Consider the following 18,296-nt stretch of genomic DNA (forward strand, 5'->3'; position numbering starts at 1 on the left):
TTTAATCTTATTCATTTATGTACCAGTAGTTAGAAGTAGAAAAGTTCTAACAGAAACCACAAAGCTCATCTACAGCTACACAACATTGGATACGCCCAATCTCATCTGATCTTGGAAGCTAAGCAGTGTTGGTCCTGGTTAGTACTTGGATGGGAGACCACTTGGCAATACAAGGTGCTGTAGGTATTTTTATATTGCCAACACCATTCTGTTGAAGCATTCCATTTTCAAACTTATTTATTTATGTACCAGTAGCTAGAAGTAGAAAAGTTCTAACAGAAACCGCAAAGCTCATCTACAGCCACATCACACTGGATACGCCCAATCTCATCTGATCTTGGAAACTAAGCAGTGCTGGGCCTGGTTAGTATTTGGATGGGAAACCTCCTGGGAATGCAAGGTGCTGCAGATATTTTTATACTGCCAACTCCGTTCTGTTGATGCATTCCATTTTCAAACTTTTTCATTTATTTACCAGTAGTTAGAAGTAGAAAAGTTCTAACAGAAACCACAAAGCTCATATACAGCCACACCACACTGGATACACACAATCTCATCTGATCTTGGAAGCTAAGCAGTGTTGGGCCTGTTTAGTACTTGGGTGGGAGATAACCTGGGAATACGAGGTGCTGTAGATATTTTTATACTGCCAACACCATTCTGTTGATGCATTCCATTTTCAAACTTATTCATTTATGTGCCAGTAGCTAGAAGTAGAAAAGTTCTAACAGAAACCGCAAAGTTCATCTACAGCCACACCACACTGGATACGCCCAATCTCATCTGATCTTGGAAACTAAGCAATGCTGGACCTGGTAAGTATTTGGATGGGAAACCACCTGGATATGCAAGGTGCTGCAGATATTTTTATACTGCCAACTCCGTTCTGTTGATACATTCCATTTTCAAACCTGTTCATTTATGTACCAGTAGTTAGAAGTAGAAAAGTTCTAACAGAAACCGAAAAGCTCATCTACAGCCACACCACACTGGATCTGCCTAATATCATCTGACCTTGGCAGCTAAGCAGTGTTGGGCCTGGTTAGTACTTGGATGGGAGACAACCTGGGAATACAAAGTGATGTAGGTATTTTTATACTGCCAACACCGTTCTGTTGATGCATTCCATTTTCAAACTTATTCATTTATGTACCAGTAGTTAGAAGTAGAAAAGTTCTAATAGAAACCACAAAGTTCATCTACAGCCAGACCACACTGGATACGCCCAATCTCATCTGATCTTGGAAGCCTAGCAGTGTTGGGCCTGTTTAGTACTTTGGTGGGAGACAACCTGGGAATACGAGGTGCTGTAGGTATTTTTATACTGCCAACACCGTTCTGTTGATGCATTCCATTTTCAAACTTATTCATTTATGTACCAGTAGTTAGAAGTAGAAAAGTTCTAACAGAAACTACAAAGCTCATCTACAGCCACACCATACTGGATACACCCAATCTCATCTGATTTTGGAAACTAAGCAGTGTTGGGCCTGGTTAATACTTGGATGGGAGACCACCTGGGAATACAATGTGCTGTAGGTATTTTTATACTGCCAACACTGTTCTGTTGATGCATTCCATTTTCAATCTTATTCATTTATGTACCAGTACTTAGAAGTAGAAAAGTTCTAACAGAAACCACAAAGCTCATCTACAGCCACACAACATTGGATACGCCCAATCTCGTCTGATCTTGGAAGCTAAGCAGTGTTGGTCCTGGTTAGTACTTGGATGGGAGACCACTTGGCAATACAAGGTGCTGTAGGTATTTTTATATTGCCAACACCATGCTGTTGAAGCATTCCATTTTCAAACTTATTTATTTATGTACCAGTAGCTAGAAGTAGAAAAGTTCTAACAGAAACCGCAAAGCTCATCTACAGCCACATCACACTGGATACGCCCAATCTCATCTGATCTTGGAAACTAAGCAGTGCTGGGCCTGGTTAGTATTTTGATGGGAAATCTCCTGGGAATGCAAGGTGCTGCAGATATTTTTATACTGCCAACTCCGTTCTGTTGATGCATTCCATTTTCAAACTTTTTTATTTATTTACCAGTAGTTAGAAGTAGAAAAGTTCTAACAGAAACCACAAAGCTCATCTACAGCCACACCACACTGGATACACACAATCTCATCTGATCTTGGAAGCTAAGCAGTGTTGGGCCTGTTTAGTACTTTGGTGGGAGACCACCTGGGAATACGAGGTGCTGTAGGTATTTTTATACTGCCAACTCCGTTCTGTTGATGCATTCCATTTTCAAACTTTTTCATTTATTTACCAGTAGTTAGAAGTAGAAAAGTTCTGACAGAAACCACAAAAATTATCTTCAGCCACACCACACTGGATACGCCCAAACTCATCTAATCTTGGAAGCTAAGAAGTGTTGGGCCTGGTTAGTACTTGTATGGGAGACCACCTGGCATTACAAGGTGCTGTAGATATTTTTATACTGCCAACTCCGTTCTGTTGATGCATTCCATTTTCAAACTTATTCATTTATGTACCAGTAGTTAGAAGTAGAAAAGTTCTAATAGAAACAACAAAGCTCATCTACAGCCACACCACACTGGATACACCCAATCTCATCTGATTTTGGAAGCTAAGCAGTGTTGGGCCTGGTTAGTACTTGGATGGGAGACCACCTGGGAATACAAGGTGCTGTAGGTATTTTTATACTGCCAACACTGTTCTGTTGATGCATTCCATTTTTAATCTTATTCATTTATGTACCAGTAGTTAGAAGTAGAAAAGTCCTAACAGAAACCACAAAGCTCATCTACAGCTACACAACATTGGATACGCCCAATCTCATCTGATCTTGGAAGCTAAGCAGTGTTGGTCCTGGTTAGTACTTGGATGGGAGACCACTTGGCAATACAAGGTGCTGTAGGTATTTTTATATTGCCAACACCATTCTGTTGAAGCATTCCATTTTCAAACTTATTTATTTATGTACCAGTAGCTAGAAGTAGAAAAGTTCTAACAGAAACCGCAAAGCTCATCTACAGCCACATCACACTGGATACGCCCAATCTCATCTGATCTTGGAAACTAAGCAGTGCTGGGCCTGGTTAGTATTTGGATGGGAAACCTCCTGGGAATGCAAGGTGCTGCAGATATTTTTATACTGCCAACTCCGTTCTGTTGATGCATTCCATTTTCAAACTTTTTCATTTATTTACCAGTAGTTAGAAGTAGAAAAGTTCTAACAGAAACCACAAAGCTCATATACAGCCACACCACACTGGATACACACAATCTCATCTGATCTTGGAAGCTAAGCAGTGTTGGGCCTGTTTAGTACTTGGGTGGGAGATAACCTGGGAATACGAAGTGCTGTAGATATTTTTATACTGCCAACACCGTTCTGTTGATGCATTCCATTTTTAATCTTATTCATTTATGTACCAGTAGTTAGAAGTAGAAAAGTTCTAACAGAAATCACAAAGCTCATCTACAGCCACACCACAGTGGATACGCACAATATCATCTGATCTTGGAAGCTAAGAAGTGTTGGGCCTGTTTAGTACTTGGATGGGAGACAACCTGGGAATACAAGGTGCTGGAGGTATTTTTATACTGCCAACACCATTCTGTTGATGCATTCCATTTTCAAACTTATTCATTTATGTGCCAGTAGCTAAAAGTAGAAAAGTTCTAACAGAAACCGCAAAGCTCATCTACAGCCACACCACACTGGATCTGCCTAATATCATCTGACCTTGGAAGCTAAGCAGTGTTGAATCTGGTTAGTACTTGGATGGGAGACAACCTGGGAATACAAAGTGATGTAGGTATTTTTATACTGCCAACACCGTTCTGTTGATGCATTCCATTTTCAAACTTATTCATTTATGTACCAGTAGCTAGAAGTAGAAAAGTTCTAACAGAAAACACAAAGCTCATCTACAGCCACACCACACTGGATACGCCCAATCTCATATGATCTTGGAAGCTCAGAAGTGTTGGGCCTGGATAGTACTCGGATGGGAAACCACCTGGGAATACAAGGTGCTGTAAGTGTTTTTATACTGCCAAGACCATTCTGTTGATGCATTACATTTTCAAACGTATTCATTTATGTACCAGTAGTTAGAAGTAGAAAAGTTCTAACAGAAACCACAAAGCTCATCTACAGCCACACCACACTGGATACGAACAATCTCATCTGATCTTGGAAGCTAAGCAGTGTTGGGCCTGTTTAGTACTTTGGTGGGAGACCACCTGGGAATATGAGGTGCTGGAGGTATTTTTATACTGCCAACACCGTTCTGTTGATGCATTCCATTTTCAAACTTATTCATTTATGTACCAGTAGTTAAAAGTAGAAAAGTTCTAACAGAAACTACAAAATTCATCTACAGCCACACCACACTGGATACGCCCAATCTCATCTGATCTTGGAAGCTAAGAAGTGTTGGGCCTGGTTAGTACTTGGATGGGAGACCATCTGGCATTACAAGGTGCTGTAGGTATTTTTATAATGCCAATACCGTTCTGTTGATGCATTCCATTTTCAAACTTATTCATTTATGTACCAGTAGATAGAAGTAGAAAAGTTCTAACAGAAACTACAAAGCTCATCTACAGCCACACCACACTGGATACACCCAATCTCATCTGATTTTGGAAGCTAAGCAGTGTTGGGCCTGGTTAGTACTTGGATGGGAGACCACCTGGGAATACAAGGTGCTGTGGGTATTTTTATACTGCCAACACCATTCTGTTGAAGCATTCCATTTTTAAACTTATTTATTTATGTACCAGTAGTTAGAAGTAGAAAAGTTCTGACAGAAACCACAAAAATTATCTTCAGCCACACCACACTGGATACGCCCAAACTCATATAATCTTGAAAGCTAAAAAGTGTTGGGTCTGGTTAGTACTTGGATGGGAGACCACCTGGCATTACACGGTGCTGTAGGTATTTTTATACTGCCAATACCGTTCTGTTGATGCATTCCATTTTCAAACTTATTCATTTATGTACCAGTAGTTAGAAGTAGAAAAGTTCTAACAGAAACTACAAAGCTCATCTACAGCCACACCACACTGGATACGCCCAATCTTATCTGATCTTGGAAGCTAAGCAGTATTGGGACTGGTTAGTACTTTGATGGGAGACCACCTGGGAATACAAGGTGCTGCAGGTATTTTTATACTGCCAACACCGTTCTGTTGATGCATTCCATTTTCAAACTTATTCATTTATGTACCAGTAGCTAGAAGTAGAAAAGTTCTAACAGAAACCACAAAGCTCATCTACAGCCACACCACACTGGATACACCCAATCTCATCTGATCTTGGAAGCTAAGCAGTGTTGGGCCTGGTTAGTACTTGGATGGGAGACCTCCTGGGAATACAAGGTGCTGTAGGTATTTTTATACTGCCAACACCGTTCTGTTGATGCATTGCAATTTCAATCATATTCCTTTATGTACCAGTAGTTAGAAGTAGAAAAGTTCTAATAGAAACCTCAAAGCTCATCTACAGCCACACCACACTGGATACGCCCAATCTAATCTGATCTTGGAAGCTAAGCAGTGTTGGTCCTGGTTAGTACTTGGATGGGAGACCACCTGGCAATACAAGGTGCTGTAGTTATTTTTATACTGCCAACACCGTTCTGTTGATGCATTCCATTTTCAAACTTATTCATTTATGTACTAGTAGCTAGAAGTAGAAAAGTTCTAACAGAAACCGCAAAGTTCATCTACAGCCACACCACACTGGATACGCCCAATCTCATCTGATCTTGGAAACTCAGCAGAGCTGGGCCTGGTTAGTATTTGGATGGGAAACCACCTGGGAATGCAAGGTGCTGCAGATATTTTTATACTGCCAACTCCGTTCTGTTGATGCATTCCATTTTCAAACTTTTTCATTTATTTACCAGTAGTTAGAAGTAGAAAAGTTCTGACAGATACCACAAAGATTATCTTCAGCCACACCACACTGGATACGCCCAAACTCATAAAATCTTGGAAGCTAAGAAGTGTTGGGCCTGGTTAGTACTTGGATGGGAGATCACCTGGCATTACACGGTGCTGTAGGTATTTTTATACTGCCAATACCGTTCTGTTGATGCATTCCATTTTCAAACTTATTCATTTATGTACCAGTAGTTAGAAGTAGAAAAGTTCTAACAGAAACTACAAAGCTCATCTACAGCCACACCACACTGGATACGCCCAATCTTATCTGATCTTGGAAGCTAAGCAGTATTGGGACTGGTTAGTACTTTGATGGGAGACCACCTGGGAATACAAGGTGCTGCAGGTATTTTTATACTGCCAACACCGTTCTGTTGATGCATTCCATTTTCAAACTTATTCATTTATGTACCAGTAGCTAGAAGTAGAAAAGTTCTAACAGAAACCACAAAGCTCATCTACAGCCACACCACACTGGATACACCCAATCTCATCTGATCTTGAAAGCTAAGCAGTGTTGGGCCTGGTTAGTACTTGGATGGGAGACCTCCTGAGAATACAAGGTGGTGTAGGTATTTTTATACTGCCAACACTGTTCTGTTGATGCATTCCAATTTCAATCCTAGTCCTTTATGTACCAGTAGTTAGAAGTAGAAAAGTTCTAATAGAAACCTCAAAGCTCATCTACAGCCACACCACACTGGATACGCCCAATCTCATCTGATCTTGGAAGCTAAGCAGTGTTGGTCCTGGTTAGTACTTGGATGGGAGACCACCTGGCAATACAAGGTGCTGTAGTTATTTTTATACTGCCAACACCGTTCTGTTGATGCATTCCATTTTCAAACTTATTCATTTATGTACCAGTAGCTAAAAGTAGAAAAGTTCTAACAGAAACCGCAAAGTTCATCTACAGCCACACCACACTGGATACGCCCAATCTCATCTGATCTTGGAAACTCAGCAGAGCTGGGCCTGGTTAGTATTTGGATGGGAAACCACCTGGGAATGCAAGGTGCTGCAGATATTTTTATACTGCCAACTCCGTTCTGTTGATGCATTCCATTTTCAAACTTTTTCATTTATTTACCAGTAGTTAGAAGTAGAAAAGTTCTGACAGAAACCACAAAAATTATCTTCAGACACACCACACTGGATACGCCCAAACTCATCTAATCTTGGAAGCTAAGAAGTGTTGGGCATGGTTAGTACTTGGATGGGAGACCACCTGGCATTACACGGTGCTGTAGGTGTTTTTATACTGCCAATACCGTTCTGTTGATGCATTCCATTTTCAAACTTATTCATTTATGTACCAGTAGTTAGAAGTAGAAAAGTTCTAACACAAACTACAAAGCTCATCTACAGCCACACCACACTGGATACACCCAATCTCATCTGATTTTGGAAGCTAAGCAGTGTTGGGCCTGGTTAATACTTGGATGGGAGACCACCTGGGAATACAATGTGCTGTAGGTATTTTTATACTGCCAACACTGTTCTGTTGATGCATTCCATTTTCAATCTTATTCATTTATGTACCAGTAGTTAGAAGTAGAAAAGTTCTAACAGAAACCACAAAGCTCATCTACAGCTACACAACATTGGATACGCCCAATCTCATCTGATCTTGGAAGCTAAGCAGTGTTGGTCCTGGTTAGTACTTGGATGGGAGACCACCTGGCAATACAAGGTGCTGTAGGTATTTTTATATTGCCAACACCATTCTGTTGAAGCATTCCATTTTCAAACTTATTTATTTATGTACCAGTAGCTAGAAGTAGAAAAGTTCTAACAGAAACCGCAAAGCTCATCTACAGCCACATCACACTGGATACGCCCAATCTCATCTGATCTTGGAAACTAAGCAGTGCTGGGCCTGGTTAGTATTTGGATGGGAAACCTCCTTGGAATGCAAGGTGCTGCAGATATTTTTATACTGCCAACTCCGTTCTGTTGATGCATTCCATTTTCAAACTTATTAATTTATGTACCAGTAGCTAAAAGTAGAAAAGATCTAACAGAAAACACAAAGCTCATCTACAGCCACACCACACTGGATACGCCCAATCTCATATGATCTTGGAAGCTCAGAAGTGTTGGGCCTGGATAGTACTCGGTTGGGAGACCACCTGGGAATACAAGGTGCTGTAGGTGTTTTTATACTGCCAAGACCATTCTGTTGATGCATTACATTTTCAAACGTATTCATTTATGTACCAGTAGTTAGAAGTAGAAAAGTACTAACAGAAACCACAAAACTTATCTACAGCCACACTACACTGGATACGCCCAATCTCATCTGATCTTGGAAGCTAAGAAGTGTTGGGCCTGGTTAGTACTTGGATGGGAAACCACCTGGGAATACAAGGTGCTGTAGGTAATTTTTTACTGCCAACACCGTTCTGTTGATGCATTCCATTTTCAAACTTATTTGTTTATGAACCAGTAGCTAGAAGTAGAAAAGTTCTAACAGAAACCGCAAAGCTCATCTACAGCCACATCACACTGGATACGCCCAATCTCATCTGATCTTGGAAACTAAGCAGTGCTGGGCCTGGTTAGTATTTGGATGAGAAACCTCCTGGGAATGCAAGGTGCTGCAGATATTTTAATACTGCCAACTCCGTTCTGTTGATGCATTCCATTTTCAAACTTTTTCATTTATTTACCAGTAGTTAGAAGTAGAAAAGTTCTGACAGAAACCACAAAAATTATCTTCAGCCACACTGGATACACCCAAACTCATCTAATTTTGGAAGCTAAGAAGTGTTGGGCCTGGTTAGTACTTGGATGGGAGACCACCTGGCATTCCAAGGTGCTGTAGGTATTTTTATACTGCCAATACCGTTCTGTTGATGCATTCCATTTTCAAACTTATTCATTTATGTACCAGTAGTTAGAAGTAGAAAAGTTCTAACAGAAACTACAAAGCTCATCTACAGCCACACCACACTGGATACACCCAATCTCATCTGATTTTGGAAGCTAAGCAGTGTTGGGCCTGGTTAGTACTTGTATGGGAGACCACCTGGGAATACAAGGTGCTGTAGGTATTTTTATACTGCCAACACTGTTCTGTTGATGCATTCCATTTTTAATCTTATTCATTTATGTACCAGTAGCTAGAAGTAGAAAAGTTCTAACAGAAACCACAAAGCTCATCTACAGCTACACAACATTGGATACGCCCAATCTCATCTGATCTTGGAAGCTAAGCAGTGTTGGTCCTGGTTAGTACTTGGATGGGAGACCACTTGGCAATACAAGGTGCTGTAGGTATTTTTATATTGCCAACACCATTCTGTTGAAGCATTCCATTTTCAAACTTATTTATTTATGTACCAGTAGCTAAAAGTAGAAAAGTTCTAACAGAAACCGCAAAGCTCATCTACAGCCACATCACACTGGATACGCCCAATCTCATCTGATCTTGGAAACTAAGCAGTGCTGGGCCTGGTTAGTATTTGGATGGGAAACCTCCTGGGAATGCAAGGTGCTGCAGATATTTTTATACTGCCAACTCCGTTCTGTTGATGCATTCCATTTTTAAACTTTTTCATTTATTTACCAGTAGTTAGAAGTAGAAAAGTTCTAACAGAAACCACAAAGCTCATATACAGCCACACCACACTGGATACACACAATCTCATCTGATCTTGGAAGCTAAGCAGTGTTGGGCCTGTTTAGTACTTGGGTGGGAGATAACCTGGGAATACGAGGTGCTGTAGATATTTTTATACTGCCAACACCGTTCTGTTGATGCATTCCATTTTTAATCTTATTCATTTATGTACCAGTAGTTAGAAGTAGAAAAGTTCTAACAGAAACCACAAAGCTCATCTACAGCCACACCACACTGGATACGCCCAATATCATCTGATCTTGGAAGCTAAGAAGTGTTGGGCCTGGTTAGTACTTGGATGGGAGACAACCTGGGAATACAAGGTGCTGGAGGTATTTTTATACTGCCAACACCATTCTGTTGATGCATTCCATTTTCAAACTTATTCATTTATGTGCCAGTAGCTAGAAGTAGAAAAGTTCTAACAGAAACCGCAAAGTTCATCTACAGCCACACCACACTGGATACGCCCAATCTCAGCTGATCTTGGAAACTAAGCAATGCTGGGCCTGGTAAGTATTTGGATGGGAAACCACCTGGATATGCAAGGTGCTGCAGATATTTTTATACTGCCAACTCCGTTATGTTGATACATTCCATTTTCAAACCTGTTCATTTATGTACCAGTAGTTAGAAGTAGAAAAGTTCTAACAGAAAACGCAAAGCTCATCTACAGCCACACCACACTGGATCTGCCTAATATCATCTGACCTTGGAAGCTAAGCAGTGTTGGGCCTGGTTAGTATTTGGATGGGAGACAACCTGGGAATACAAAGTGATGTAGGTATTTTTATACTGCCAACACCGTTCTGTTGATGCATTCCATTTTCAAACTTATTCATTTATGTACCAGTAGTTAGAAGTAGAAAAGTTCTAATAGAAACCACAAAGTTCATCTACAGCCAGACCACACTGGATGCGCCCAATCTCATCTGATCTTGGAAGCCTAGCAGTGTTGGGCCTGTTTAGTACTTTGGTGGGAGACAACCTGGGAATACGAGGTGCTGTAGGTATTTTTATACTGCCAACACCGTTCTGTTGATGCATTCCATTTTCAAACTTATTCATTTATGTACCAGTAGTTAGAAGTAGAAAAGTTCTAACAGAAACTACAAAGCTCATCTACAGCCACACCACACTGGATACACCCAATCTCATCTGATTTTGGAAACTAAGCAGTGTTGGGCCTGGTTAGTACTTGGATGGGACACCACCTGGGAATACAAGGTGCTGTCGGTATTTTTATACTACCAACACCGTTCTGTTGATGCATTCCATTTTCAAACTTATTCATTTATGTACCAGTAGCTAAAAGTAGAAAAGATCTGACAGAAAACACAAAGCTCATCTACAGCCACACCACACTGGATACGCCCAATCTCATATGATCTTGGAAGCTCAGAAGTGTTGGGCCTGGATAGTACTCGGTTGGGAGACCACCTGGGAATACAAGGTGCTGTAGGTGTTTTTATACTGCCAAGACCATTCTGTTGATGCATTACATTTTCAAACGTATTCATTTATGTACCAGTAGTTAGAAGTAGAAAAGTACTAACAGAAACCACAAAACTTATCTACAGCCACACTACACTGGATACGCCCAATCTCATCTGATCTTGGAAGCTAAGAAGTGTTGGACCTGGTTAGTACTTGGATGGGAGACCACCTGGGAATACAAGGTGCTGTAGGTAATTTTTTACTGTCAACACCGTTCTGTTGATGCATTCCATTTTCAAACTTATTTGTTTATGAACCAGTAGCTAGAAGTAGAAAAGTTCTAACAGAAACCGCAAAGCTCATCTACAGCCACATCACACTGGATACGCCCAATCTCATCTGATCTTAGAAACTAAGCAGTGCTGGGCCTGGTTGCTATTTGGATGGGAAACCTCCTGGGAATGAAAGGTGCTGCAGATATTTTTATACTGCCAACTCCGTTCTGTTGATGCATTCCATTTTCAAACTTTTTCATTTATTTACCAGTAGTTAGAAGTAGAAAAGTTCTAACAGAAACCGCAAAGTTCATCTACAGCCACACCACACTGGATACGCCCAATCTCATCTGATCTTGGAAACTAAGCAGTGCTGGGCCTGGTAAGTATTTGGATGGGAAACCACCTGGGAATGCAAGGTGCTGCAGATATTTTTATACTGCCAACCCCGTTCTGTTGATGCATTCCATTTTCACACCTGTTCATTTATGTACCAGTAGTTAGAAGTAGAAAAGTTCTAACAGAAACCGCAAAGCTCATCTACAGCCACACCACACTGGATCTGCCTAATATCATCTGACCTTGGAAGCTAAGCAGTGTTGGGCCTGGTTAGTACTTGGATGGGAGACCACCTGGGAATACGAAGTGATGTAGGTATTTTTATACTGCCAACACCGTTCTGTTGATGCATTCCATTTTCAAACTTTTTCATTTATTTACCAGTAGTTAGAAGTAGAAAAGTTCTGACAGAAACCACAAAGATTATCTTCAGCCACACCACACTGGATACGCCCAAACTCATCTAATCTTGGAAGCTAAGAAGTGTTGGGCCTGGTTAGTACTTGGATGGGAGACCATCTGGCATTACAAGGTGCTGTAGGTATTTTTATAATGCCAATACCGTTCTGTTGATGCATTCCATTTTCAAACTTATTCATTTATGTACCAGTAGATAGAAGTAGAAAAGTTCTAACAGAAACTACAAAGCTCATCTACAGCCACACCACACTGGATACACCCAATCTCATCTGATTTTGGAAGCTAAGCAGTGTTGGGCCTGGTTAGTACTTGGATGGGAGACCACCTGGGAATACAAGGTGCTGTGGGTATTTTTATACTGCCAACACCATTCTGTTGAAGCATTCCATTTTTAAACTTATTTATTTATGTACCAGTAGTTAGAAGTAGAAAAGTTCTGACAGAAACCACAAAAATTATCTTCAGCCACACCACACTGGATACGCCCAAACTCATATAATCTTGAAAGCTAAAAAGTGTTGGGTCTGGTTAGTACTTGGATGGGAGACCACCTGGCATTACACGGTGCTGTAGGTATTTTTATACTGCCAATACCGTTCTGTTGATGCATTCCATTTTCAAACTTATTCATTTATGTACCAGTAGTTAGAAGTAGAAAAGTTCTAACAGAAACTACAAAGCTCATCTACAGCCACACCACACTGGATACGCCCAATCTTATCTGATCTTGGAAGCTAAGCAGTATTGGGACTGGTTAGTACTTTGATGGGAGACCACCTGGGAATACAAGGTGCTGCAGGTATTTTTATACTGCCAACACCGTTCTGTTGATGCATTCCATTTTCAAACTTATTCATTTATGTACCAGTAGCTAGAAGTAGAAAAGTTCTAACAGAAACCACAAAGCTCATCTACAGCCACACCACACTGGATACACCCAATCTCATCTGATCTTGGAAGCTAAGCAGTGTTGGGCCTGGTTAGTACTTGGATGGGAGACCTCCTGAGAATACAAGGTGGTGTAGGTATTTTTATACTGCCAACACTGTTCTGTTGATGCATTCCAATTTCAATCCTAGTCCTTTATGTACCAGTAGTTAGAAGTAGAAAAGTTCTAATAGAAACCTCAAAGCTCATCTACAGCCACACCACACTGGATACGCCCAATCTCATCTGATCTTGGAAGCTAAGCAGTGTTGGTCCTGGTTAGTACTTGGATGGGAGACCACCTGGCAATACAAGGTGCTGTAGTTATTTTTATACTGCCAACACCGTTCTGTTGATGCATTCCATTTTCAAACTTATTCATTTATGTACCAGTAGCTAAAAGTAGAAAAGTTCTAACAGAAACCGCAAAGTTCATCTACAGCCACACCACACTGGATACGCCCAATCTCATCTGATCTTGGAAACTCAGCAGAGCTGGGCCTGGTTAGTATTTGGATGGGAAACCACCTGGGAATGCAAGGTGCTGCAGATATTTTTATACTGCCAACTCCGTTCTGTTGATGCATTCCATTTTCAAACTTTTTCATTTATTTACCAGTAGTTAGAAGTAGAAAAGTTCTGACAGAAACCACAAAAATTATCTTCAGACACACCACACTGGATACGCCCAAACTCATCTAATCTTGGAAGCTAAGAAGTGTTGGGCATGGTTAGTACTTGGATGGGAGACCACCTGGCATTACACGGTGCTGTAGGTGTTTTTATACTGCCAATACCGTTCTGTTGATGCATTCCATTTTCAAACTTATTCATTTATGTACCAGTAGTTAGAAGTAGAAAAGTTCTAACACAAACTACAAAGCTCATCTACAGCCACACCACACTGGATACACCCAATCTCATCTGATTTTGGAAGCTAAGCAGTGTTGGGCCTGGTTAATACTTGGATGGGAGACCACCTGGGAATACAATGTGCTGTAGGTATTTTTATACTGCCAACACTGTTCTGTTGATGCATTCCATTTTCAATCTTATTCATTTATGTACCAGTAGTTAGAAGTAGAAAAGTTCTAACAGAAACCACAAAGCTCATCTACAGCTACACAACATTGGATACGCCCAATCTCATCTGATCTTGGAAGCTAAGCAGTGTTGGTCCTGGTTAGTACTTGGATGGGAGACCACCTGGCAATACAAGGTGCTGTAGGTATTTTTATATTGCCAACACCATTCTGTTGAAGCATTCCATTTTCAAACTTATTTATTTATGTACCAGTAGCTAGAAGTAGAAAAGTTCTAACAGAAACCGCAAAGCTCATCTACAGCCACATCACACTGGATACGCCCAATCTCATCTGATCTTGGAAACTAAGCAGTGCTGGGCCTGGTTAGTATTTGGATGGGAAACCTCCTTGGAATGCAAGGTGCTGCAGATATTTTTATACTGCCAACTCCGTTCTGTTGATGCATTCCATTTTCAAACTTATTAATTTATGTACCAGTAGCTAAAAGTAGAAAAGATCTAACAGAAAACACAAAGCTCATCTACAGCCACACCACACTGGATACGCCCAATCTCATATGATCTTGGAAGCTCAGAAGTGTTGGGCCTGGATAGTACTCGGTTGGGAGACCACCTGGGAATACAAGGTGCTGTAGGTGTTTTTATACTGCCAAGACCATTCTGTTGATGCATTACATTTTCAAACGTATTCATTTATGTACCAGTAGTTAGAAGTAGAAAAGTACTAACAGAAACCACAAAACTTATCTACAGCCACACTACACTGGATACGCCCAATCTCATCTGATCTTGGAAGCTAAGAAGTGTTGGGCCTGGTTAGTACTTGGATGGGAAACCACCTGGGAATACAAGGTGCTGTAGGTAATTTTTTACTGCCAACACCGTTCTGTTGATGCATTCCATTTTCAAACTTATTTGTTTATGAACCAGTAGCTAGAAGTAGAAAAGTTCTAACAGAAACCGCAAAGCTCATCTACAGCCACATCACACTGGATACGCCCAATCTCATCTGATCTTGGAAACTAAGCAGTGCTGGGCCTGGTTAGTATTTGGATGAGAAACCTCCTGGGAATGCAAGGTGCTGCAGATATTTTAATACTGCCAACTCCGTTCTGTTGATGCATTCCATTTTCAAACTTTTTCATTTATTTACCAGTAGTTAGAAGTAGAAAAGTTCTGACAGAAACCACAAAAATTATCTTCAGCCACACTGGATACACCCAAACTCATCTAATTTTGGAAGCTAAGAAGTGTTGGGCCTGGTTAGTACTTGGATGGGAGACCACCTGGCATTCCAAGGTGCTGTAGGTATTTTTATACTGCCAATACCGTTCTGTTGATGCATTCCATTTTCAAACTTATTCATTTATGTACCAGTAGTTAGAAGTAGAAAAGTTCTAACAGAAACTACAAAGCTCATCTACAGCCACACCACACTGGATACACCCAATCTCATCTGATTTTGGAAGCTAAGCAGTGTTGGGCCTGGTTAGTACTTGTATGGGAGACCACCTGGGAATACAAGGTGCTGTAGGTATTTTTATACTGCCAACACTGTTCTGTTGATGCATTCCATTTTTAATCTTATTCATTTATGTACCAGTAGCTAGAAGTAGAAAAGTTCTAACAGAAACCACAAAGCTCATCTACAGCTACACAACATTGGATACGCCCAATCTCATCTGATCTTAGAAGCTAAGCAGTGTTGGTCCTGGTTAGTACTTGGATGGGAGACCACTTGGCAATACAAGGTGCTGTAGGTATTTTTATATTGCCAACACCATTCTGTTGAAGCATTCCATTTTCAAACTTATTTATTTATGTACCAGTAGCTAAAAGTAGAAAAGTTCTAACAGAAACCGCAAAGCTCATCTACAGCCACATCACACTGGATACGCCCAATCTCATCTGATCTTGGAAACTAAGCAGTGCTGGGCCTGGTTAGTATTTGGATGGGAAACCTCCTGGGAATGCAAGGTGCTGCAGATATTTTTATACTGCCAACTCCGTTCTGTTGATGCATTCCATTTTTAAACTTTTTCATTTATTTACCAGTAGTTAGAAGTAGAAAAGTTCTAACAGAAACCACAAAGCTCATATACAGCCACACCACACTGGATACACACAATCTCATCTGATCTTGGAAGCTAAGCAGTGTTGGGCCTGTTTAGTACTTGGGTGGGAGATAACCTGGGAATACGAGGTGCTGTAGATATTTTTATACTGCCAACACCGTTCTGTTGATGCATTCCATTTTTAATCTTATTCATTTATGTACCAGTAGTTAGAAGTAGAAAAGTTCTAACAGAAACCACAAAGCTCATCTACAGCCACACCACACTGGATACGCCCAATATCATCTGATCTTGGAAGCTAAGAAGTGTTGGGCCTGGTTAGTACTTGGATGGGAGACAACCTGGGAATACAAGGTGCTGGAGGTATTTTTATACTGCCAACACCATTCTGTTGATGCATTCCATTTTCAAACTTATTCATTTATGTGCCAGTAGCTAGAAGTAGAAAAGTTCTAACAGAAACCGCAAAGTTCATCTACAGCCACACCACACTGGATACGCCCAATCTCAGCTGATCTTGGAAACTAAGCAATGCTGGGCCTGGTAAGTATTTGGATGGGAAACCACCTGGATATGCAAGGTGCTGCAGATATTTTTATACTGCCAACTCCGTTATGTTGATACATTCCATTTTCAAACCTGTTCATTTATGTACCAGTAGTTAGAAGTAGAAAAGTTCTAACAGAAAACGCAAAGCTCATCTACAGCCACACCACACTGGATCTGCCTAATATCATCTGACCTTGGAAGCTAAGCAGTGTTGGGCCTGGTTAGTATTTGGATGGGAGACAACCTGGGAATACAAAGTGATGTAGGTATTTTTATACTGCCAACACCGTTCTGTTGATGCATTCCATTTTCAAACTTATTCATTTATGTACCAGTAGTTAGAAGTAGAAAAGTTCTAATAGAAACCACAAAGTTCATCTACAGCCAGACCACACTGGATGCGCCCAATCTCATCTGATCTTGGAAGCCTAGCAGTGTTGGGCCTGTTTAGTACTTTGGTGGGAGACAACCTGGGAATACGAGGTGCTGTAGGTATTTTTATACTGCCAACACCGTTCTGTTGATGCATTCCATTTTCAAACTTATTCATTTATGTACCAGTAGTTAGAAGTAGAAAAGTTCTAACAGAAACTACAAAGCTCATCTACAGCCACACCACACTGGATACACCCAATCTCATCTGATTTTGGAAACTAAGCAGTGTTGGGCCTGGTTAGTACTTGGATGGGACACCACCTGGGAATACAAGGTGCTGTCGGTATTTTTATACTACCAACACCGTTCTGTTGATGCATTCCATTTTCAAACTTATTCATTTATGTACCAGTAGCTAAAAGTAGAAAAGATCTGACAGAAAACACAAAGCTCATCTACAGCCACACCACACTGGATACGCCCAATCTCATATGATCTTGGAAGCTCAGAAGTGTTGGGCCTGGATAGTACTCGGTTGGGAGACCACCTGGGAATACAAGGTGCTGTAGGTGTTTTTATACTGCCAAGACCATTCTGTTGATGCATTACATTTTCAAACGTATTCATTTATGTACCAGTAGTTAGAAGTAGAAAAGTACTAACAGAAACCACAAAACTTATCTACAGCCACACTACACTGGATACGCCCAATCTCATCTGATCTTGGAAGCTAAGAAGTGTTGGGCCTGGTTAGTACTTGGATGGGAGACCACCTGGGAATACAAGGTGCTGTAGGTAATTTTTTACTGTCAACACCGTTCTGTTGATGCATTCCATTTTCAAACTTATTTGTTTATGAACCAGTAGCTAGAAGTAGAAAAGTTCTAACAGAAACCGCAAAGCTCATCTACAGCCACATCACACTGGATACGCCCAATCTCATCTGATCTTAGAAACTAAGCAGTGCTGGGCCTGGTTGCTATTTGGATGGGAAACCTCCTGGGAATGAAAGGTGCTGCAGATATTTTTATACTGCCAACTCCGTTCTGTTGATGCATTCCATTTTCAAACTTTTTCATTTATTTACCAGTAGTTAGAAGTAGAAAAGTTCTAACAGAAACCGCAAAGTTCATCTACAGCCACACCACACTGGATACGCCCAATCTCATCTGATCTTGGAAACTAAGCAGTGCTGGGCCTGGTAAGTATTTGGATGGGAAACCACCTGGGAATGCAAGGTGCTGCAGATATTTTTATACTGCCAACCCCGTTCTGTTGATGCATTCCATT

General features: G+C 40.8%; 10 non-coding genes and 57 pseudogenes across 10 annotated transcripts; all 67 read left to right on the forward strand.

The window, feature by feature from the left end:
* Positions 1–67: 67 nt before the first annotated feature.
* Positions 68–186, forward strand: LOC134963072 (5S ribosomal RNA; annotated as a pseudogene).
* Positions 187–293: 107 nt separating this feature from the next.
* On the forward strand, positions 294–412 carry LOC134962228 (5S ribosomal RNA; annotated as a pseudogene).
* Positions 413–519: 107 nt separating this feature from the next.
* On the forward strand, positions 520–638 carry LOC134961690 (5S ribosomal RNA; annotated as a pseudogene).
* A 107-nt stretch (positions 639–745) lies between these two features.
* Positions 746–864, forward strand: LOC134964282 (5S ribosomal RNA; annotated as a pseudogene).
* A 333-nt stretch (positions 865–1,197) lies between these two features.
* Positions 1,198–1,316, forward strand: LOC134962058 (5S ribosomal RNA; annotated as a pseudogene).
* A 107-nt stretch (positions 1,317–1,423) lies between these two features.
* Positions 1,424–1,542, forward strand: LOC134962157 (5S ribosomal RNA; annotated as a pseudogene).
* A 107-nt stretch (positions 1,543–1,649) lies between these two features.
* On the forward strand, positions 1,650–1,768 carry LOC134962892 (5S ribosomal RNA; annotated as a pseudogene).
* A 107-nt stretch (positions 1,769–1,875) lies between these two features.
* Positions 1,876–1,994, forward strand: LOC134963391 (5S ribosomal RNA; annotated as a pseudogene).
* Positions 1,995–2,101: 107 nt separating this feature from the next.
* Positions 2,102–2,220, forward strand: LOC134961730 (5S ribosomal RNA). Its single transcript, XR_010187956.1, has one exon. It is a non-coding gene; the product is annotated as a 5S ribosomal RNA (ribosomal RNA).
* Positions 2,221–2,327: 107 nt separating this feature from the next.
* Positions 2,328–2,446, forward strand: LOC134964927 (5S ribosomal RNA; annotated as a pseudogene).
* A 107-nt stretch (positions 2,447–2,553) lies between these two features.
* LOC134959164 (5S ribosomal RNA) lies at positions 2,554–2,672 on the forward strand. The gene has a single exon (XR_010187239.1). It is a non-coding gene; the product is annotated as a 5S ribosomal RNA (ribosomal RNA).
* Positions 2,673–2,779: 107 nt separating this feature from the next.
* LOC134963075 (5S ribosomal RNA) lies at positions 2,780–2,898 on the forward strand (annotated as a pseudogene).
* A 107-nt stretch (positions 2,899–3,005) lies between these two features.
* LOC134962229 (5S ribosomal RNA) lies at positions 3,006–3,124 on the forward strand (annotated as a pseudogene).
* A 107-nt stretch (positions 3,125–3,231) lies between these two features.
* Positions 3,232–3,350, forward strand: LOC134963196 (5S ribosomal RNA; annotated as a pseudogene).
* Positions 3,351–3,909: 559 nt separating this feature from the next.
* LOC134964467 (5S ribosomal RNA) lies at positions 3,910–4,027 on the forward strand (annotated as a pseudogene).
* A 108-nt stretch (positions 4,028–4,135) lies between these two features.
* LOC134961835 (5S ribosomal RNA) lies at positions 4,136–4,254 on the forward strand (annotated as a pseudogene).
* Positions 4,255–4,361: 107 nt separating this feature from the next.
* On the forward strand, positions 4,362–4,480 carry LOC134962110 (5S ribosomal RNA; annotated as a pseudogene).
* A 107-nt stretch (positions 4,481–4,587) lies between these two features.
* On the forward strand, positions 4,588–4,706 carry LOC134960695 (5S ribosomal RNA). Its single transcript, XR_010187802.1, has one exon. It is a non-coding gene; the product is annotated as a 5S ribosomal RNA (ribosomal RNA).
* A 333-nt stretch (positions 4,707–5,039) lies between these two features.
* Positions 5,040–5,158, forward strand: LOC134962598 (5S ribosomal RNA; annotated as a pseudogene).
* A 107-nt stretch (positions 5,159–5,265) lies between these two features.
* LOC134961935 (5S ribosomal RNA) lies at positions 5,266–5,384 on the forward strand. The gene has a single exon (XR_010187982.1). It is a non-coding gene; the product is annotated as a 5S ribosomal RNA (ribosomal RNA).
* A 107-nt stretch (positions 5,385–5,491) lies between these two features.
* On the forward strand, positions 5,492–5,610 carry LOC134961643 (5S ribosomal RNA; annotated as a pseudogene).
* A 107-nt stretch (positions 5,611–5,717) lies between these two features.
* Positions 5,718–5,836, forward strand: LOC134963776 (5S ribosomal RNA; annotated as a pseudogene).
* Positions 5,837–6,169: 333 nt separating this feature from the next.
* On the forward strand, positions 6,170–6,288 carry LOC134962599 (5S ribosomal RNA; annotated as a pseudogene).
* Positions 6,289–6,395: 107 nt separating this feature from the next.
* Positions 6,396–6,514, forward strand: LOC134964267 (5S ribosomal RNA). The gene has a single exon (XR_010188199.1). It is a non-coding gene; the product is annotated as a 5S ribosomal RNA (ribosomal RNA).
* Positions 6,515–6,621: 107 nt separating this feature from the next.
* On the forward strand, positions 6,622–6,740 carry LOC134960262 (5S ribosomal RNA; annotated as a pseudogene).
* Positions 6,741–6,847: 107 nt separating this feature from the next.
* Positions 6,848–6,966, forward strand: LOC134963777 (5S ribosomal RNA; annotated as a pseudogene).
* Positions 6,967–7,299: 333 nt separating this feature from the next.
* LOC134960137 (5S ribosomal RNA) lies at positions 7,300–7,418 on the forward strand (annotated as a pseudogene).
* Positions 7,419–7,525: 107 nt separating this feature from the next.
* LOC134962772 (5S ribosomal RNA) lies at positions 7,526–7,644 on the forward strand (annotated as a pseudogene).
* Positions 7,645–7,751: 107 nt separating this feature from the next.
* On the forward strand, positions 7,752–7,870 carry LOC134963189 (5S ribosomal RNA; annotated as a pseudogene).
* A 107-nt stretch (positions 7,871–7,977) lies between these two features.
* Positions 7,978–8,095, forward strand: LOC134963728 (5S ribosomal RNA; annotated as a pseudogene).
* A 108-nt stretch (positions 8,096–8,203) lies between these two features.
* On the forward strand, positions 8,204–8,322 carry LOC134959750 (5S ribosomal RNA; annotated as a pseudogene).
* A 107-nt stretch (positions 8,323–8,429) lies between these two features.
* Positions 8,430–8,548, forward strand: LOC134963687 (5S ribosomal RNA; annotated as a pseudogene).
* A 328-nt stretch (positions 8,549–8,876) lies between these two features.
* LOC134961374 (5S ribosomal RNA) lies at positions 8,877–8,995 on the forward strand. Its single transcript, XR_010187897.1, has one exon. It is a non-coding gene; the product is annotated as a 5S ribosomal RNA (ribosomal RNA).
* A 107-nt stretch (positions 8,996–9,102) lies between these two features.
* LOC134963076 (5S ribosomal RNA) lies at positions 9,103–9,221 on the forward strand (annotated as a pseudogene).
* A 107-nt stretch (positions 9,222–9,328) lies between these two features.
* Positions 9,329–9,447, forward strand: LOC134962231 (5S ribosomal RNA; annotated as a pseudogene).
* Positions 9,448–9,554: 107 nt separating this feature from the next.
* On the forward strand, positions 9,555–9,673 carry LOC134961691 (5S ribosomal RNA; annotated as a pseudogene).
* Positions 9,674–9,780: 107 nt separating this feature from the next.
* On the forward strand, positions 9,781–9,899 carry LOC134963624 (5S ribosomal RNA; annotated as a pseudogene).
* Positions 9,900–10,006: 107 nt separating this feature from the next.
* On the forward strand, positions 10,007–10,125 carry LOC134964701 (5S ribosomal RNA; annotated as a pseudogene).
* A 333-nt stretch (positions 10,126–10,458) lies between these two features.
* LOC134961796 (5S ribosomal RNA) lies at positions 10,459–10,577 on the forward strand (annotated as a pseudogene).
* Positions 10,578–10,684: 107 nt separating this feature from the next.
* On the forward strand, positions 10,685–10,803 carry LOC134960549 (5S ribosomal RNA; annotated as a pseudogene).
* A 107-nt stretch (positions 10,804–10,910) lies between these two features.
* On the forward strand, positions 10,911–11,029 carry LOC134961490 (5S ribosomal RNA; annotated as a pseudogene).
* Positions 11,030–11,136: 107 nt separating this feature from the next.
* Positions 11,137–11,255, forward strand: LOC134959817 (5S ribosomal RNA; annotated as a pseudogene).
* Positions 11,256–11,588: 333 nt separating this feature from the next.
* LOC134961759 (5S ribosomal RNA) lies at positions 11,589–11,707 on the forward strand (annotated as a pseudogene).
* Positions 11,708–11,814: 107 nt separating this feature from the next.
* LOC134963609 (5S ribosomal RNA) lies at positions 11,815–11,933 on the forward strand (annotated as a pseudogene).
* Positions 11,934–12,040: 107 nt separating this feature from the next.
* On the forward strand, positions 12,041–12,159 carry LOC134964854 (5S ribosomal RNA; annotated as a pseudogene).
* A 107-nt stretch (positions 12,160–12,266) lies between these two features.
* Positions 12,267–12,385, forward strand: LOC134960708 (5S ribosomal RNA). Its single transcript, XR_010187805.1, has one exon. It is a non-coding gene; the product is annotated as a 5S ribosomal RNA (ribosomal RNA).
* Positions 12,386–12,718: 333 nt separating this feature from the next.
* Positions 12,719–12,837, forward strand: LOC134962600 (5S ribosomal RNA; annotated as a pseudogene).
* A 107-nt stretch (positions 12,838–12,944) lies between these two features.
* Positions 12,945–13,063, forward strand: LOC134960734 (5S ribosomal RNA). The gene has a single exon (XR_010187807.1). It is a non-coding gene; the product is annotated as a 5S ribosomal RNA (ribosomal RNA).
* Positions 13,064–13,170: 107 nt separating this feature from the next.
* Positions 13,171–13,289, forward strand: LOC134960263 (5S ribosomal RNA; annotated as a pseudogene).
* Positions 13,290–13,396: 107 nt separating this feature from the next.
* Positions 13,397–13,515, forward strand: LOC134963778 (5S ribosomal RNA; annotated as a pseudogene).
* Positions 13,516–13,848: 333 nt separating this feature from the next.
* On the forward strand, positions 13,849–13,967 carry LOC134960138 (5S ribosomal RNA; annotated as a pseudogene).
* Positions 13,968–14,074: 107 nt separating this feature from the next.
* On the forward strand, positions 14,075–14,193 carry LOC134962774 (5S ribosomal RNA; annotated as a pseudogene).
* A 107-nt stretch (positions 14,194–14,300) lies between these two features.
* Positions 14,301–14,419, forward strand: LOC134963190 (5S ribosomal RNA; annotated as a pseudogene).
* Positions 14,420–14,526: 107 nt separating this feature from the next.
* Positions 14,527–14,645, forward strand: LOC134961491 (5S ribosomal RNA; annotated as a pseudogene).
* A 107-nt stretch (positions 14,646–14,752) lies between these two features.
* On the forward strand, positions 14,753–14,871 carry LOC134959751 (5S ribosomal RNA; annotated as a pseudogene).
* A 107-nt stretch (positions 14,872–14,978) lies between these two features.
* Positions 14,979–15,097, forward strand: LOC134963689 (5S ribosomal RNA; annotated as a pseudogene).
* A 328-nt stretch (positions 15,098–15,425) lies between these two features.
* LOC134961387 (5S ribosomal RNA) lies at positions 15,426–15,544 on the forward strand. The gene has a single exon (XR_010187899.1). It is a non-coding gene; the product is annotated as a 5S ribosomal RNA (ribosomal RNA).
* Positions 15,545–15,651: 107 nt separating this feature from the next.
* Positions 15,652–15,770, forward strand: LOC134964157 (5S ribosomal RNA; annotated as a pseudogene).
* A 107-nt stretch (positions 15,771–15,877) lies between these two features.
* LOC134962232 (5S ribosomal RNA) lies at positions 15,878–15,996 on the forward strand (annotated as a pseudogene).
* Positions 15,997–16,103: 107 nt separating this feature from the next.
* On the forward strand, positions 16,104–16,222 carry LOC134961692 (5S ribosomal RNA; annotated as a pseudogene).
* A 107-nt stretch (positions 16,223–16,329) lies between these two features.
* LOC134963625 (5S ribosomal RNA) lies at positions 16,330–16,448 on the forward strand (annotated as a pseudogene).
* A 107-nt stretch (positions 16,449–16,555) lies between these two features.
* LOC134964702 (5S ribosomal RNA) lies at positions 16,556–16,674 on the forward strand (annotated as a pseudogene).
* A 333-nt stretch (positions 16,675–17,007) lies between these two features.
* LOC134961798 (5S ribosomal RNA) lies at positions 17,008–17,126 on the forward strand (annotated as a pseudogene).
* Positions 17,127–17,233: 107 nt separating this feature from the next.
* On the forward strand, positions 17,234–17,352 carry LOC134960550 (5S ribosomal RNA; annotated as a pseudogene).
* A 107-nt stretch (positions 17,353–17,459) lies between these two features.
* On the forward strand, positions 17,460–17,578 carry LOC134961492 (5S ribosomal RNA; annotated as a pseudogene).
* A 107-nt stretch (positions 17,579–17,685) lies between these two features.
* On the forward strand, positions 17,686–17,804 carry LOC134964502 (5S ribosomal RNA). Its single transcript, XR_010188221.1, has one exon. It is a non-coding gene; the product is annotated as a 5S ribosomal RNA (ribosomal RNA).
* A 333-nt stretch (positions 17,805–18,137) lies between these two features.
* LOC134961760 (5S ribosomal RNA) lies at positions 18,138–18,256 on the forward strand (annotated as a pseudogene).
* The last annotated feature ends 40 nt before the right edge of the window (positions 18,257–18,296 follow it).

This window comes from Pseudophryne corroboree, chromosome 9 (assembly GCF_028390025.1).
Source record: "Pseudophryne corroboree isolate aPseCor3 chromosome 9, aPseCor3.hap2, whole genome shotgun sequence".
NCBI lineage: Eukaryota > Metazoa > Chordata > Amphibia > Anura > Myobatrachidae > Pseudophryne > Pseudophryne corroboree.